The following is a 15913-nucleotide window of genomic DNA, read 5'->3' on the forward strand; positions in this document are numbered from 1 at the left end:
AACTGCTAAAATGTATAAAGATAAATCAGGTTCTCAAAAACGGTAGAGTAGTTTATCTAGATAAGACTACTAAACTAAAAGGATCACAAATGATTTTAAATAACATTTTGGAAATATTGGAAAACCTCTGGAAAGCGATCTAGATTAAGATCTCCTTTCATAAAATTTTTTTAAGCACAATATATATATATATATATATATGTGTGTGTGTGTGTGTGTATGTGTATATGTACATATATAAACAAACTAAAGTTAAAATAAATACTATCTGGTAAATTTCTTAAATAAATGTATAAATTAATCAAGATACTATTAAAAAGATTAATTAGAATATAACTAAAAAGTATATAAAAATGGAGCTTAATTCGCTCCTTAAAAAAGTAAAATAAATCTTAGAAAGCTTGTCACAAGATTCTAAACATAAAAACTTGAACGAGTTTCTCAAATTGGAGACAGACAGTGATGTCATATATATAAAAAGGTCGACCCTGACCCAAATTCAGTGAACTGCTCCTAATATATCATTCCACCTCCATCTACCTTATTCAAATTGTCTGAAATATTGTTTTCAGACCTTTCCATACCCCTTTCTCATTTATATTCATCTGTATCCCTTCGTTTTTTCTTTCTTCTTCTCTCTTTAACTGGCTACACGAACCCCCTCCTTCTAAAACTTCCCCCTCTCACACTCTCTCGCTTCCTTTAATTTGTATGCATCATCCCTACAATAAATTTTTGTAACCCCTCTCTTTTCTTAATGGAAGACACGCATAAGAGTTAAGCTTTCCACTTCACATCACAAGATCTTTAAAACATGCTATACATTAGTCATGGCAAAATATTTCCTCCTCTAAAACTGTAAAAAGTTTTAGTTTTAAAATTTTTTCTTACATGATGAAATCAATAATGATTGAAACGGTCTGCAGATCATAGAAAGATATGACTATATTTACATAAAGAAAATAAAAAATTATAAATTTGATCTTGATTGAGTACTATAAACGCCACTTGTTGGAATTCAATGATTCTTGTCTTTTGAATATATATATATATATATATATATATATATATATATATATATATGATGAAAATAATGGAAATAGTATTTCGACAAAATAGAGAAAATAAAAAGGTACAAACCGTATTATGTGTTCATCAACGTTTCGTCTTTATTTCGAGACTTCCTCTGGATGAATGAGATTAAGAAACAAAAAATACCAGTACAAAATATTTGAAGATGTTTCACGTGCACAGTGTGACGCAGTTCTATTTCAGAGAAACGGAAAAAGACGTTGGAAATTCAAAAAGGAGGGGTGAGGGCTGGCGCTGTTAAAGAGAAAGAAATTTTAGTGACGTCATATAGTCGTTAATGTAATTTTAAAACTATGAAACGCAGTTAATATTCTTATTGGAAAAAAAGATATATCGTTTGAAATTAAAATATAGGTTTGTAACAGAAATGAAATGAGTGTTTTTTATGTAATTTATTGAATTTATTGAATAAATAATAATAATAAATCATACACACCATACCTTTCTCTAATAAACAGACATCTTTTACCTACACACAGCAATAATACAATAATCTGTAACACACTAAACAAACTAAAAATTCCTATCGTACAAACCACATCACTAACCATAAGACATATATTAAAAGTCTCGAGGAAGTCTCGAAATAAAGACGAAACGTTGATGAACACATAATACGGGTTGTTCCTTTTTATTTTTTATATATATATATATATATATATATATATATATATGGAAATGTGATTTTATCAATGATACTTCACTTTTTATACATACAAATCCTTAATTTAAGGAGCTCAATGTGATTACAGAACATATAACAAATAAATGACAAAAGTCTATAGTCCAAATTTCATGATGCTGATCATCTTACGATTTATTTATTATTAGCTTACATTAGGCGATTTTTGAACTTAGAAATAATGTATTATGCCCAAATGTATTTTATTTTCTTTTGGTGGAATAATAGTCGCTACTTCTTCTAGAGAGTTAAGGACAAAATAGATTCGTTGATTGATATAAATGAATGAATGATTTTGTGCTACGAAACAGTTACTGCCAAGAATTGTAAATGCCAACAAAATTAAAAAAATAAATTATAAGATGGTCAACATCATGAAATTTGGAATATAGACTTTTGTCATTTATATAATGAAAATGATATCTTGCCTATATATGTTCATTTATATAATGAAAATGATGTCTTGCCTATGTATGTTCAGTAGGTCCCTAAAAAAATTTAATAAAAATAAGTCCATTTGACTTATAAATAATTTAGACTAATTTAATGCCATTTATTCTCGCCCCCCCTCTTTCTCTAAAGAATCCAAATGTCTTCTCTGAAATAATTTAGACTATTTAATGTCTTCTCTAAAAGCCTGTGCATATTTTAGGAGGCCTCTAAAAGTAATTTTATAAAAAAAATAAGTCAGCAATTTATAAGAATACAGTGTTAAATCTTTCTTTTTTCCTAGTTTCTCAAATTTGAAAATAATCTATTTCTAAATATACAAAACGAAGGCTTTCTTTCTTTGGTTTTCATCAAATTTGAACTCATTTTATAGAGGATATTTAATCTGAACGGATTTACATATTTGGTGTCTTAGAAAAATTATACATATTTTTAAGATTACTCCAAATGTAATGTATCTTTTATAGGCCAGCAATTTTCTAAATATATAAAGTCGAGCCTTTCTTTTTTTTCATTTCTCGAATTTGTAAATAATTCTTTATATAATAAGTTCCACATCTGTAAATACAGAATACATTACGTTAAGATAAATAGAAACAGTTTAGATTAGCTTATTTATTTTATTACCTTTATTCTTTCAAATTTAAAGGCAAAAAATGAGATGTGAAATAACTATTTTTCACGTTTTTTACAGTTTTATTTAGCTTTTTTATTATAAATTTTGTCTATATGGTTTCGAATTTTACAGATTAAAAAAAAAAATCACTCATTAATACCATTAATTTATTATAAAATTTCTTTTTAAATAATTCAGATCATTAAATTTTAATAATTCAGATCATTAAATTTCAATAGCCTTAGATTTTGACTTATACATTTGAATCTTACAGACATTTTTAAAATCTATTACATTGACAGTTATTATTATACATATACGTCGACTGTAACATGTTATAAAATCAAAAAAAAATGTTTCAACAGTTTGCAAACAAATGTAGCCATTCAAGTTCTCACCTCTATATTTCATAAAGTTAGATTTGTCAGAAAATACAGATTGCTCTTGCATGTTTTCATAAATACCAAGCAATAATTATTACATTTAGTAATATATATATATATATATATACTAGCAGTTCCGCCCGGCTTTTCTCGGGCCCTATGTATTGTTCATAAGGTTATGTGCATGTGTATGTATTAAAAAGTGTGAAGATGTAAACTAATACCTTTCTGTATAATAATCTTCCTTAACTACCATAGAGAAAATACAGACAGACATTTGCACTTTTGTAGATAGATTGGATGCAATATTTAGTAATGGTTTAAAAAGTATTAAAAAAAAAGACTCATGCGCCACCACCGAGAATCGAAACCGAAACGCTAAGCTCACAATTTATTTTGCCTCTGCTGTCAATGACTGGGCTATGAAAATAGGTTTACTAATAATAGCTACTACGTTATGCATTCGTAATGCCGGCGTTCGACCTTCACCTGGCGGCAATGCATTTGTACCATTCCAAAAACTTCTGAAAAGCCCAATGGAAATCCTCTTGTGTGAGCATGTCAATGACCCTCGTCACAGCTTTTTTCATCTCCTCAATTGTCTCATAACGACAGCCTCTTAGGTTTTCCCTGAGCGTAAAGAATAACCAAAAGTCTCAGGAAGCAAGGTCTGGACTATAGATGGGGTGATGAACTGTCATGATGCCCATGGCAACGTTTTTCTTTCTGATCTTCTCCGAGCACCTTTGGGACAAACTTTGTGCAAATCTTCTGCATCTTCAGTTCTTCGCAAATAATTGTGTGTACAGTTTCCACACTGATATCAAGCTGTGCACTTATTGTCTCTATAGACATATGATGATCCTTATCTATGAAATTCATTGTTTAGCCAATCAAGTCAGGTCTTCTGACTTCCTTACTCCTAAACCTCTCATCATCCATCACAAACTTCCTACCTCCTTGAATATCTTATGCTACTCAAGAACTGATGCTCAATCCATGCAAGATGGTCCAAAAGCGGTCTGAAGCATTCCATACGATTCTGTGGCATTTTTTCCAGATTTTAAATAAAATTTTATTATATATTGTTGTTCGTAAGTGTCCTTATGTCCAGATTGCATTTTTGAAATTCACTAGCTGTGACAATCAGGCTTTAGTAGGGTGTATTTGAATTCCTGCTGTAGCTGTTGATTTTAACCTAATATCATAAAAATTGGTCAGACGTATTGCAGTAACATACTGAATTTTAAAGAGTCTATGACAATTTTAAATGCCTGTACCAAAAAGGTCTGGAAACTTATTGAAGGCACCTCCTAATATATATATATATATATATATATATATATATATATATGCAGGGTGCATAAGGTATTTGAGGACACTTACATTTTTGCAACTTAAATTAAAAATATATTAATTAATGTTTTGTTTGCTTTTAAATTAAATTAAATACTCAATGTTTTGTTTTCTTTCAGAAGATGCCATGGCAGATACTACTATAACTAATGAAATTAAAAGACATGCTATAATAGTGTCTATAAAAGCGAAACACCGCAATTTGAAAATTGCAAGATTTCTAAAATGTGCCAGTGATGGTTTTTGGTGAAACAGTGCCTTCTCATTTTTTCCACAGAGTTTTCAAATCAATGAAGACACCTATGTCGAAACTCTTCAAGCCATCATTAAGCCTTGGATAGATAATGTAGTTAATGGAAGGATTCACTATCATCCAATAAAGCTTTCAAAACTCAGGGTTGCATGGCAAAAAATTTTCATTATCATGTCAAAAATTATGGCCTCTTAACTCATCAGACCTTAAGCCTTTGGATTATTATGTGTGGGGTTTCATTGCGAAGGAAGTTAATAAGCATCCTCTTTGATGGAAGCAATAGCCCAAACAATGGAGGACATAAATAAAGACTATGTGATCAAAGCTTGCAGTCACTTTCCAACTCAAATTGAGTCAGTGATTGAAGGAGAAGGAACAGTGGAATGATAAAATTGTTGCCCTAGAAAATACATGATTACATTTCCATTTGATGAAAACCAATCTTCTTTTTTTTGCTGTAGACCATCTACTAGTTGGCCAGTTGTGTACAAATTCCAAGGGCGATAGGAGCCTTCTATTATGTCTGAAAGTGACACAATGTTCAATGAGAGAAATTGGAGATGCATTGCTGTAAAACTCATGCTCTCTACTGATTAAAGTTATGACAACAAGACCATTGCCAGCACTCTCATAATGCAAATCCAGACAGTTCAACGCTTGAGAATGCAGCTCCACACATTGGATGACCCACCTTTATAGTCTTTGGTGTGGTTTCAAATGAGGGCCACATCATGCTACCTTACATCTTTAAAGTTGGCTTAAAAGTCAATACCAAAATGTACCTGGATGTGTTGAAGAGTGTGGTGATTGCCTAATGTAATCAGGTGATCATTGGCAGACCCTGAGTGTGGCAGCAGGACTCTGCGCTGGTCCACAAGTCCAAGGAGACCCAGACTTGACTTCAGAAGGAGTGCTACAACTTTGTACCCTTTTCTCACTGTCTCCCCTCTTCCCCATACCTGAACCTGCTGGACTACTTCATTTGGTCATACCTCAAGAACATCACCAACATGATCTCCCACAACACCAAAGAGAGTCTTGTAACTGCTATCCACCGAGTATTTGCCAAGCTCCCACCAATGCTTATGGAAAAAGGCATGCTCCCAGGTCTGAACCCATATCGAGGCAGTGCTTGAGGCTGAAGGCGCCTTCATTGAATAGATGTCAGCTCTACTACAAAATTAAGTTACCTGAATTTATTTTTTTAATAAAAGTTTGGAAATAAAACTTTAGTGCTGTTTTCTTTAGGGCAACAATTTTATCGTTCTACCTGTATACAGAATAAAATGTAGATTAATACATTGTACAAGAAATTGTAAAATTCAATGATTTAATAGTTTCATTTTCAGCTTTTCTAAAAGTGTTCTCAGATACCTTTCGCACCCTGCAGACACTTCTCTCACATTAGCATAACTGTATATACTTAAAATCATTTTTTTTTTACAGTTTTTAGAGATTAATAGTAAATTGTAATCCTTAAAAGGCTGCTTTTGGTCCCTGTTTCTAGGGATTATTAAGTTGGCGAGACAACTTTTATCCAAACTGGGAGAGAGATACACACACATAAAATTTGATTTTCTTAGTTAAAAAAAAACAACTACTTAATCAATTTATGTGATTTTTGAAGTATGACATAATAAAGATTTTTCTGTATTTTGTTTTTTTCTTTGTATAGGGGAATTCTGGATAAGCACCGACTTTTAAAACTATATTGTACTTTCAGCTAACAATTAATGAATTGGTGTGGGTTGGTTTTAGAATCAACAGAAGTACAAAAAAGTAGTAAAAAAATTCAAATATATAAGAAATAAATGTTACCAAAATCAAGATAAGTTACTCTTCTACTTATCTGGAAAAGTTTTTAGTATTTTTATTCACTTTTTAAACAGTTTGAAAAACATATAGTGTTGAGTATTAGGAGAGAACAAGAAAAATGGCCGGGAATTACATCTAAATATTTAAAGGTTTGATAATGACTTTAAAATTTAAAAAAAAATTATACCAAATATCCACTTGATATGTTACCATCACAAAACTTTTCTAGATAGGTAAAAAAGTAACTTATCTTTTTTATTGCTAAAAACACAATAGCAGTTGTTCTACTCTTTGAATTTTTTCATAATCTTTGGATATATTACTATTTTCGATATGACAATTAAGTAAGTACTATTGTTTTGCTTAAAACCATATATTTAAATAATTGATCTGTCGTCTATCTCAACAAGCGCCTAAAATAGCTACACAAAACCCTCCATATGTTAAGAATGGCTTTCTAAATAATAACATTATTATTTCAGCACAGTCCCCTTTCTGCATAAGTATCATCTTTTGTTTATTAAATTGTTATACGGAAGTACAGAATAGTTACAAAACACTCTCCCCATATTCAGAATAGCTTTCTAATGTTATTATTGCAGCACAGTACCGTCGTTTTTGCATAAGTATTATTTTTTGTTTATTAAATTGTTAGATGAAAGTACAAAATAGTTACAAAATACCCTACCCATGTTAAGAATGGCTTTCTAAATAATATTTCAGTATGGTACTTTTTCTGCATGAGTACCATCTTTTGTTTATTAAATTGTTAGGGAAAAGTACAGAAACGTTACACAATACTCTCTCAATATTAAGAATGGCTTTCTAAATAATAACGTTATTTTAGCACAGCACCTTTTTTGCATGACTAATAAACAAAAGATGCAAGAAAGGATTTTAAAGTAAAATTAAATCTATCTACAATAGCATGGTTCATAAACTGTACAAGCACGATATTTTTAGAATTTGCCCGGAAGATTCGTCCGCGGAAAACTCGTCCATGGAAGATGCATCCATATTTGCTAGGTAGGAAAATTGGGCCGTATTGGATTAATATCGACTGAAAACCCTTTATGACCGTTCTTGGAAGAAATATTTTTTAAAATAGACTCCACCCCCCCCCCCTAATATCTGAAAAATGTTTTTATTTGTTTAAATATTATTAAAAGAAGATAAAATGGAATTTTCTAAGTGTTCATATTCTACCTAACTGGATAAATTTTTAGGAGTTTAACTTATTTTAAAGCGTTTATTCAATTAAAAAAAAAAGAGACTACACACTCCATAATATTTTTCCTTAATATTTTACTTTAGCAAAAAAATGGAGGAGTCTTCCATGGACGAGTTTTCTGTGGACAAGTCTTCCTAAATTCTTTTAGAGAGATGATTAAAAAAAAAGACGTTTACAAAATTGAAAATAAATAAATAAAATTTGTATGATACTTACTTAATATTTTTTTACGTTAGTTGAAAAATGTACATTTAAGATGATGGAAAAAATAAAGGTACTTTCAAAATGGTGGCAAGAAGAGCAGCATTGCAGAAAACAAAAGATGGTACTTATGCAGAGAGAGAGAGTACCGTGCTGAAATAATATTATTTAGAAAGCCATTCTTTACCTAGGGAGGAGGAGGGTGTTTTGTAACTATTCTGTACTTTCACCTAACAATTTAAGGTACTTATGCACTTATTGTATCATGCTGAAATAATGTTATTAAGAAAGCCATTCTTATGTGGGGACGTATGCAAAGAAGGTACTGTGTTGAAATAATAACGTTGGTAAATGTTACCTTATGCGACAACAGAACACCGACCACTCTTAATTTGTTTTTTTAGTGATATTCGAGGTTGCAGACAATGAATCTGATAATCAAACCCGCCGCAAATCTACCGTTTGCATATTATGAACCCCTAGACCTTGGGACTATTTTGTGCCATTTCACTGGTTCGTATTTAGGGCGGGCCTGACATCCCTTACATGGTGTGGGGTACCGTCGACTAGCACGGCCTACTCACTGATAATGCCAGTGATTTGTCCTTTGAAAGTTGGGGGTATATCAGCTATTGGGAGGCTTCACCCAGACGTTCCCTTGTGTTTCCTGCCAATCAGGCAGACAGGCGTCAATATCCTTTTTTTTTTTTTTTTTTTTTTTTTTTACACAGTGATCACAACTTATCAAGGCCCGGAAGCCACTCAGGGATAAGGGTTATTGCAAGTACATTACGTTAGTGTGGAGATTTGATGAAGTGTTTACTTAAGGGGGCGGTTCATTAGGAATTTTTTAACGTTGGACTTGAAGACATCCAAGTTGTAGTCCGGTGGGAAGCAGGCAGACGGAACAGAGTTCCACAGGCATGCAGTTTTAAGAAAGAAGCTTTGTTCATGGAATCCACGTTTTGATTTAGGCACAGATATAGAGTGGGGGAAATTTTTCACAGTGGATTCAGCTAGACGGGTATTTTTCCTGAAAGATTGGTGAGGGGTGACCAGAGATTGGAGTTCAGACGAGCACCTGCCATGGAAATAACGATAAAACAAGGATAGGCTCGCAACGTCTCTTCTGTGGGAGAGAGGTTGCAGGGTAGAGAAAAGGGCATCCCCCACTAAGCCACGAAGTCTATTTTGTACAAGGCAGGATAGGCTGTTTTTAGCAGCTCCTGCCCAGATATGGCAACAGTATTCCATCCTTGGACGTACTTGGCTTTTATATAGATAGAGAATTGCATCAGTAGTGAGATATCTTCTGGAGCGGTAGAAGGATCCCACCATCTTTCCAGCGACCTTGGCAACAGACTTGATGTACGTGTTCCATTTCAGATCAGGAGTAAAGGTCAAACCCAGAAGCTTGTCAAAACACGGGGCCTCACCCAGACGAGAGCTATCCATCACAATTGATGCCAGATGGGGATCAGAGCGTTGATGATGTAAGGATAGGAGTTTGGTTTTGGATGCATTAAAGGTAACCAGCCATGTCTTCCCCCACTGAACCACGCGCTCGAGATCAGAGGAGAGATAATCATAGAGAACTTTGTCATTTACAGCCTTTGATGTGTTGCCGTAGATGGTCATGTCATCAGCATAGATGTCAACGAATGATTTAAGTATTTGTTTAGGGAGGTCATTGATGTAGATCAGGAAGAGAGTTGGGCCCAGGATTGACCCCTGAGGGACTCCAGCATTTATATTGCAGGCCTCTGATTTTTGCCCATCTACCACTACTCTTATGAGCCTATCAGAGAGAAATGATTTAATGATTGAGAAAACATTAGCTGGAAATCTTGTGAAGTAGACCCTTATGCCATACCTTGTCGAAGGCCTTTGATATGTCAAGAGCAATTGCCCTAGAAAGGAAGCCTTTGTCAAGAGATTCACTAATCCTGTGGGATATAACCGTCAGCACATCTGCGGTAGATCTTGCAGAGCGGAAACCATATTGTGTGTCACTAAGAAGGTTGTTCTTGCTGAGGTGGTTGACTATTTCTCTATTTAATATGGATTCCAGCAACTTACTCATAGCACACAGGAGACTTATTGGTCTGTACTGAGAGGGAGATGACTTATCACCTGAATTCTTAAATACAGGGCAAACTGATGAGGTCTTCCAGGGAGTCGGAAAGCACTTCTCCTTAAGGCAGCGCTTAAATAGTTTCGTAAGTATGAGAGCAAGTTCTGGTTGAAGCTTTTTTAACACTATTATTGGGATGCTATCAGGGCCAGTTGCTTTACTGGAATCTAGGTTCTTGATTAGCTTGGCGACCTCATGCACGGATATTTGTATGTTACCTAGCTTGTTCTGTGTTATAGGAGGAAATATGGGGAGTTGATGGCCTTCATCCCATAGGGTAGAATTAGCTGCAAAGTTCTTTTCAAATAGTTTGGCCTTATCTGACACTGACGAGATGACCTCTGGTCCATTGATAATGGTTGGAATAGAATGCACACTTCTGTTCAGGATCCTATTTGTTATTTACCAAAACTGGTGGGAACCAAGCCGCTGATCAGCTACCTTGGATTTAACAGACTGGGCTTATAGCTCTCTAGCATTTTTTATTACTCTTTTACAGTGGTTGCTGGCAGTCCTGAAAGCAGCTTTAGTCTCAGTGCATCTATTACGTTGGTAGCTATGGAAAAAGTGATTTCTGCGCGCGATAGCAGCAGCACATTCTGGGGAGAACCATGGCTGGCTGTTAGGTTTTTGTTGGAATTTTTTAAATGGTATGAATTGGTCTATGCCTACAATTAACCATTCGGTCGGATCTGATACTATAGAGGACACTTCCTTTTTAAACATGGAGTGCAGAGGTAAATCAGATATGAATGTACGGAAGCTATTCCAGTCAGCCATAGAGTATCGATATACAGTACGGTGGAGGGGTACGTCTGAGGACTTCTTGCATTTCGTTTTTATCTTAACTGATACGACAGAGTGGTCGGAGGATCCTAGAGGAGAATGAACGGAACATGAACATAGCTCAGGGGAAGTTGAGAGAAAAAGGTCTAGGAGGCTTGCATGTTGACCGGGTGTATCGGGCACACGGGTGGGTTCGCGAACAATCTGAGTGAGGTCATAAGCAATGACAAAATCATGACAAAACCTCCCCTCATCGTCTGTCTTATTTGAATGGGTCAGCCATTCCACGTTATGGACGTTGAAGTCACCACAGATGTGGATGTTAACCGAGGGATGTGCAGACAGTATGTGGTCTATTTTCTCAGATATGGTCTTAAAGATAGTAACTCCGCTGTTGTGGGGCCGATAGAGGGCAAATATAAATGCAGTGGTGTTAGCAAGTGCAACCCTGAAGCACATATAGGGTAAATTAGGATCTTCTCTAGAGATATCCCTGCCACACGGGAAGCCATCCTTAATGTAGGCACATATTCAATGCCCATGGCGATCTTGGTGGTCAGATTTAGCTGTTAAGTTAGAGTATCCGTTAATTATGAACTCATCTAGGGAAGTCGTCGGCCCTATTTCAGTTTCACTTAGAAATAATATGTTCGGTTTCGTCTCCTGTAATTGGGTTTCAACCTCTGGAATGTTGGAACGTAGACCCCTGATGTTGGAGAAGGAGACATGGTAGTAGGGGTCTACGTTGGAAGATGGGGTTCTAGGTTTAATCGAGTTTTTTTTCTGGAGATATTTCATGTTGAGGTTTTGGGATTTGTGGAATAGGTCGGCAGACTTGGTTAGAGCAGTACAGAGAGGGAAAGTAAGAGAGAAAAAGACAGGAAATTATTTTTTTCTTTTTTTTTTGTAGCACACGAAAAGGTAAAGCCGTAACAATTACCCACTAGTATGGCATCGAGAGATGTGCACTTAATAGCAATGGATCACATTGGCGGGTGCGCTTGCAGCAGTCATGGCATCTTTGGTGTTGCATTATATCTATACCTCACCTTTGCGATCATGCATTGTTTTCTTGCTTTGGTGGCACTGCTCTATGCCGTTGCTACTTGGCACATAAGCATATCAGTGTCTGAGCCAGATCCCCCACTCGTCTACAAAATGCCTGAACTCCCCACTGCAGAAGGTCATGTTGTTGCCCGTGAGGATCTCTTCATGCAGCCCCCTTTCGTAAAATATGGACTCCAATTCATGGATAAGACTAGAGGAGTCCTGTCTTATTAATGGGTGCCAGATCGCGAACCTTGTCAATCCACAATTAGTCAGGGTGAGGAAGTGCTGGCTGCAAGAGTCGGATCCAAGTCATGTCTACTCCAAGCCGACCTTTCTGCCATCTAGCTAGGGCAGGGTCGATAGCACATGTCTTGTATAGTGCTGCCTTGATTCTCTCATAATCCTGTTTTTCCTCAGGACAAAGCTGTTGATACACTGCAAAAGCCCTACTGGACAGGCATAGAGGAACCACATATTCAATGTTCTTCACACTCGACAATAGGCAATGCAGTTCAACTTTTTCCACCCAGTCAAGTACCGGGGTCGAGCCATCAAATTTTGGTATTAATTTTAGGTCGAACTTGCCCCCAATTATGCCAAAATAGCTTGTATTTAAATGGGCTGGCATTTTAGAAAAAGAAAAACATAAAAGTTCATGGATAGAATTTGTCATTGTATTTCTTCCTCCTCACACTCTTCTCTCTCAACTTCCAGTACGCATCTGTTCCCCTCACCTCTGCCAACAGGCTTTTTATTTAAAAAAAACTGACTGCATTTCATTTGCATGTGTGCAGTGTGATCTCGTGCAATTCCATGAGACCACACCTTATAAAGCCACGGCCGCCATCTTTAATCTCTCTCAGATCCCATCTGAAGGTAAGTCGTACGGACACAAAAAGCACACACACATGGGCACTTGCTTCTTTGACTATTAAATTCAACTCCACATTACTGTGTTTTTTTTTATCAAACAAAAAATAGTTCATAAATATATTTAAAAAAAAGGCATAAATGTTTTTTAAACAAAATCTCGTTGGAATAAAAACAATTCATATTTTTTTTATAACTTATGAAGTACGTAATGACAGCTTCAACTGATTATGAAACTGCATGAAACATGTGCAGCTCTGTACATAGACATCTTTCAGTCAAAGCTTCTGGCACTTAAACATACAGCTTGGTCTTTTGTTCTCTCATTACATTTTGCACTATCACATGATGTAACTGCGCTCTAAAATGTAATTAAATAAATTGATTACGTGGTGAAAGGAATAAACTAACTTACACAAACAGGTGCACCTCTTTCCTATCAGATAGCAGAATGAGGGAGGGAAAGAGAAAGAACAAAATCTTTACTTGTAGAAGGCTCAGTCATATACATGTGGCATTGATTTTCATAAAAAGACAGAAACTGTTATATAAAGGACAAGTTTGAAGCACAATAGCAGTTCTTGTTTCGACAGCAGAGAAAGAGAATAGGCAGTGGAAAGTTTCAGTTGAATTTAGTTGTGGGAAAGCAGGAGTTTGAACAAATATTTTTTCTGAATTTTTCTTTTCTCTTCTATTTCATATGGATACATTTTATTGAATGTTGGTTTTCTTTCTGGACATGTTTTTTTGGTAGAGGAAAACTTGCGAAGTGAAGACGTCTTACTTTACCGAATACACATAATACCAACATATTTAATTACAAGCTATTTTCGGCAGAGAACATATCATTGAGCAAAGATGTGATACAACCTTTTAGTGGAGAGGGTGATGTAGTTGGGTGAATAAAAAAGATAAAATTGATAGCTAAGCTACAACACGTGCCAAACTTTGCCAGTTTTATTCCACTTTTTCTACATGGAGATGCGCTCACCCTATATCTTGAGATGAGTAATGAAGAACAAGAAAATGCAGAACAGATAGAAATGAGACTAGTGGCCATATTCACTGAAGGACCTTTTGAAGCCTACGAAAAGCTACAACAATTCAAGTGGACAGGTGAATCAGTTGATCTTTACGCCAATACAATCAAAAGATTCGCTAGACTAGCCAGATTACGAGGGAGAGGATTTGATCATGCAGTCAAACTTGCCTTTATAACGGGATTCCCAGACGACGTATCTATAGCACTACAACAGCTACACCATTAAGAGAGAATAGACATCAGCATCAGCAGGGCTTTTAGTCAGCAAAAGAGTTCAAGAGACTGAGATACTGGCAGAGAGTGCACAAAGTAATATGCTGAGGAATAAGACTCAAAAAGAATCAAGCCTTCAGTGCTTTAGCTGTCAAGGACGACACTTGAAAAAAGACTGCACAGAAATACTTAGAGCCAGAGTAACGTGCTACAATCGTGAAAAGTTTGGTCACATTCCTAGGTATTGTCCTCAGATTCAGGGAAACAGACAAGGGGAGCTTCTGCACCACAAGCTACACCAACAACAGAATGAGAGTGCAATGCGGGCCTCTTCCTATAATAGAAGTGGTGGTGGATGATTCAGTAATGACCACACTTGTCGATAGTGGGTGCACCACCACTTTAATCAACTCAAAGCTCATGAGTGGACATTGTAGGAGTGGTACAGTAAAAATAGTTGATGGAAGGGACATAGAATGTAAAGGAAACATGCACGTGGAGATAAAAGTATATGGAGCAAGAGTGAAAGTTGGGGCGATTTTGATGAATCACATCATTGACGGGATCAACGTCATAATTGGATTGGATGTAATCAATGAGATGGGAGGTGTAACTATAAAGAAAGCTGAGATAAAGTTTGGAAATGTACATTCTGCTGTAGCTGCCCATCAGCTGAATGTTTGCAAAATTGAAGATAAAGACTTTGAAGCAAATTTCGATGGAGAGAAATGGACAGTAAGATTGAAATGGAAGGGAGAGCTTCCAGTGTTACAGCAGAGTGCAGTATTATAAAAATTCCCTGGCAAGTGAGAAAAATTTAGAATTTGAGAAAAAGATGGAAAGATAGATATCAGATGGTATTCTTTTCCCATGGAAGGGAGAAAGAAAAGGTGTTACCACTGATGGCAATGTTTCAGGCTACAAAAGGGAAAGTCAGGCTAGTGTTAGACTTTCCTGAGTTGAACCATTCTGTGACGTGTCATAGAGAGAGAGAGAGAGAGAGAGAGAGATAGAATAAATGTGCGTGATGAAAAGACAAGAAAATGGAGACGGTTGGTAGGAGGAACCACTATTGTGAAACTTTAGTCTGCCCACCTGCAACAAGATGTGGCAAAGGAACTATGGCAGTACCAGCTGGTAAGTTATAAAGGAGAAACATATTGCCTAACACGGCTAGAATTTGGATTTAATATTACAACAAAGATTATGACAGCCATTTTCAAAACGGTTTTAAAGAAAGGAAGCAAAATGAAAGAGGCCACAGATTCAGTCATCAATGATATAATGGTGGATATAACGAAGATACTGACAAAAGAAGTTGTGCAACATTTGAAAGAATTTGGGCAAGCAGCTAAATTTCCAGAATCCTTGGACAGAGAAGTGGCACTGGACCTTAAGCTTATGGAAAATAGGATGGGAGCACTGATGTCCAGGAGAGGCAACAAGATCCCAGAAATGGGAGGAGAAATTAGTAGGTGGGAGTTATTTTCTATCTGTAGGAAATTGTTGGGCACTATCCAATTGCTGAATGGCTGCAATTGGCATGCAGTTATGTGAAAAGAAGAGCAAGTGGAGTAGACTGGGAGGGCAAAGTACCATCATGGAAAAGCCTTTTCTGTCATCACGGACCATAAGCCACTGGTAACAATCTGCGCCAAGCCACTGTATTCAGCGCCACACTGGTTACAGCACATGCTGCTAAAGATCCAGTGGTACAGCTACAACATCATGTATAGACC

The 15913-nt window shown here is 35.9% G+C and overlaps 2 protein-coding genes across 3 annotated transcripts in view; one reads left to right on the top strand and one right to left on the bottom strand.

Moving 5' to 3' along the window:
- Positions 1 to 6059, top strand: part of LOC145287709 (uncharacterized) — a 121531-nt gene extending 115472 nt beyond the window's left edge. Inside the window, exon 3 of the transcript XR_013869175.1 lies at positions 4699 to 6059. The gene's annotated coding sequence lies outside the window, so the exon portion shown is untranslated. The remainder of the gene's footprint in view (positions 1 to 4698) is intronic.
- Positions 1 to 15913, bottom strand: part of LOC145287707 (uncharacterized) — a 68741-nt gene that overhangs the window by 12973 nt on the left and 39855 nt on the right. The window contains exon 3 of one of the 2 annotated variants that reach the window (XM_080135462.1): positions 1141 to 1326. The exons of the other annotated variant lie outside the window; for it this stretch is intronic. The gene's annotated coding sequence lies outside the window, so the exon portion shown is untranslated. The remainder of the gene's footprint in view (positions 1 to 1140; positions 1327 to 15913) is intronic. 2 annotated transcript variants of the gene reach the window in all.

Source organism: Euprymna scolopes, chromosome 11, assembly GCF_053919585.1.
Source record: "Euprymna scolopes isolate OS-2025 chromosome 11, ASM5391958v1, whole genome shotgun sequence".
In the NCBI taxonomy this organism is placed as follows: domain Eukaryota; kingdom Metazoa; phylum Mollusca; class Cephalopoda; order Sepiida; family Sepiolidae; genus Euprymna; species Euprymna scolopes.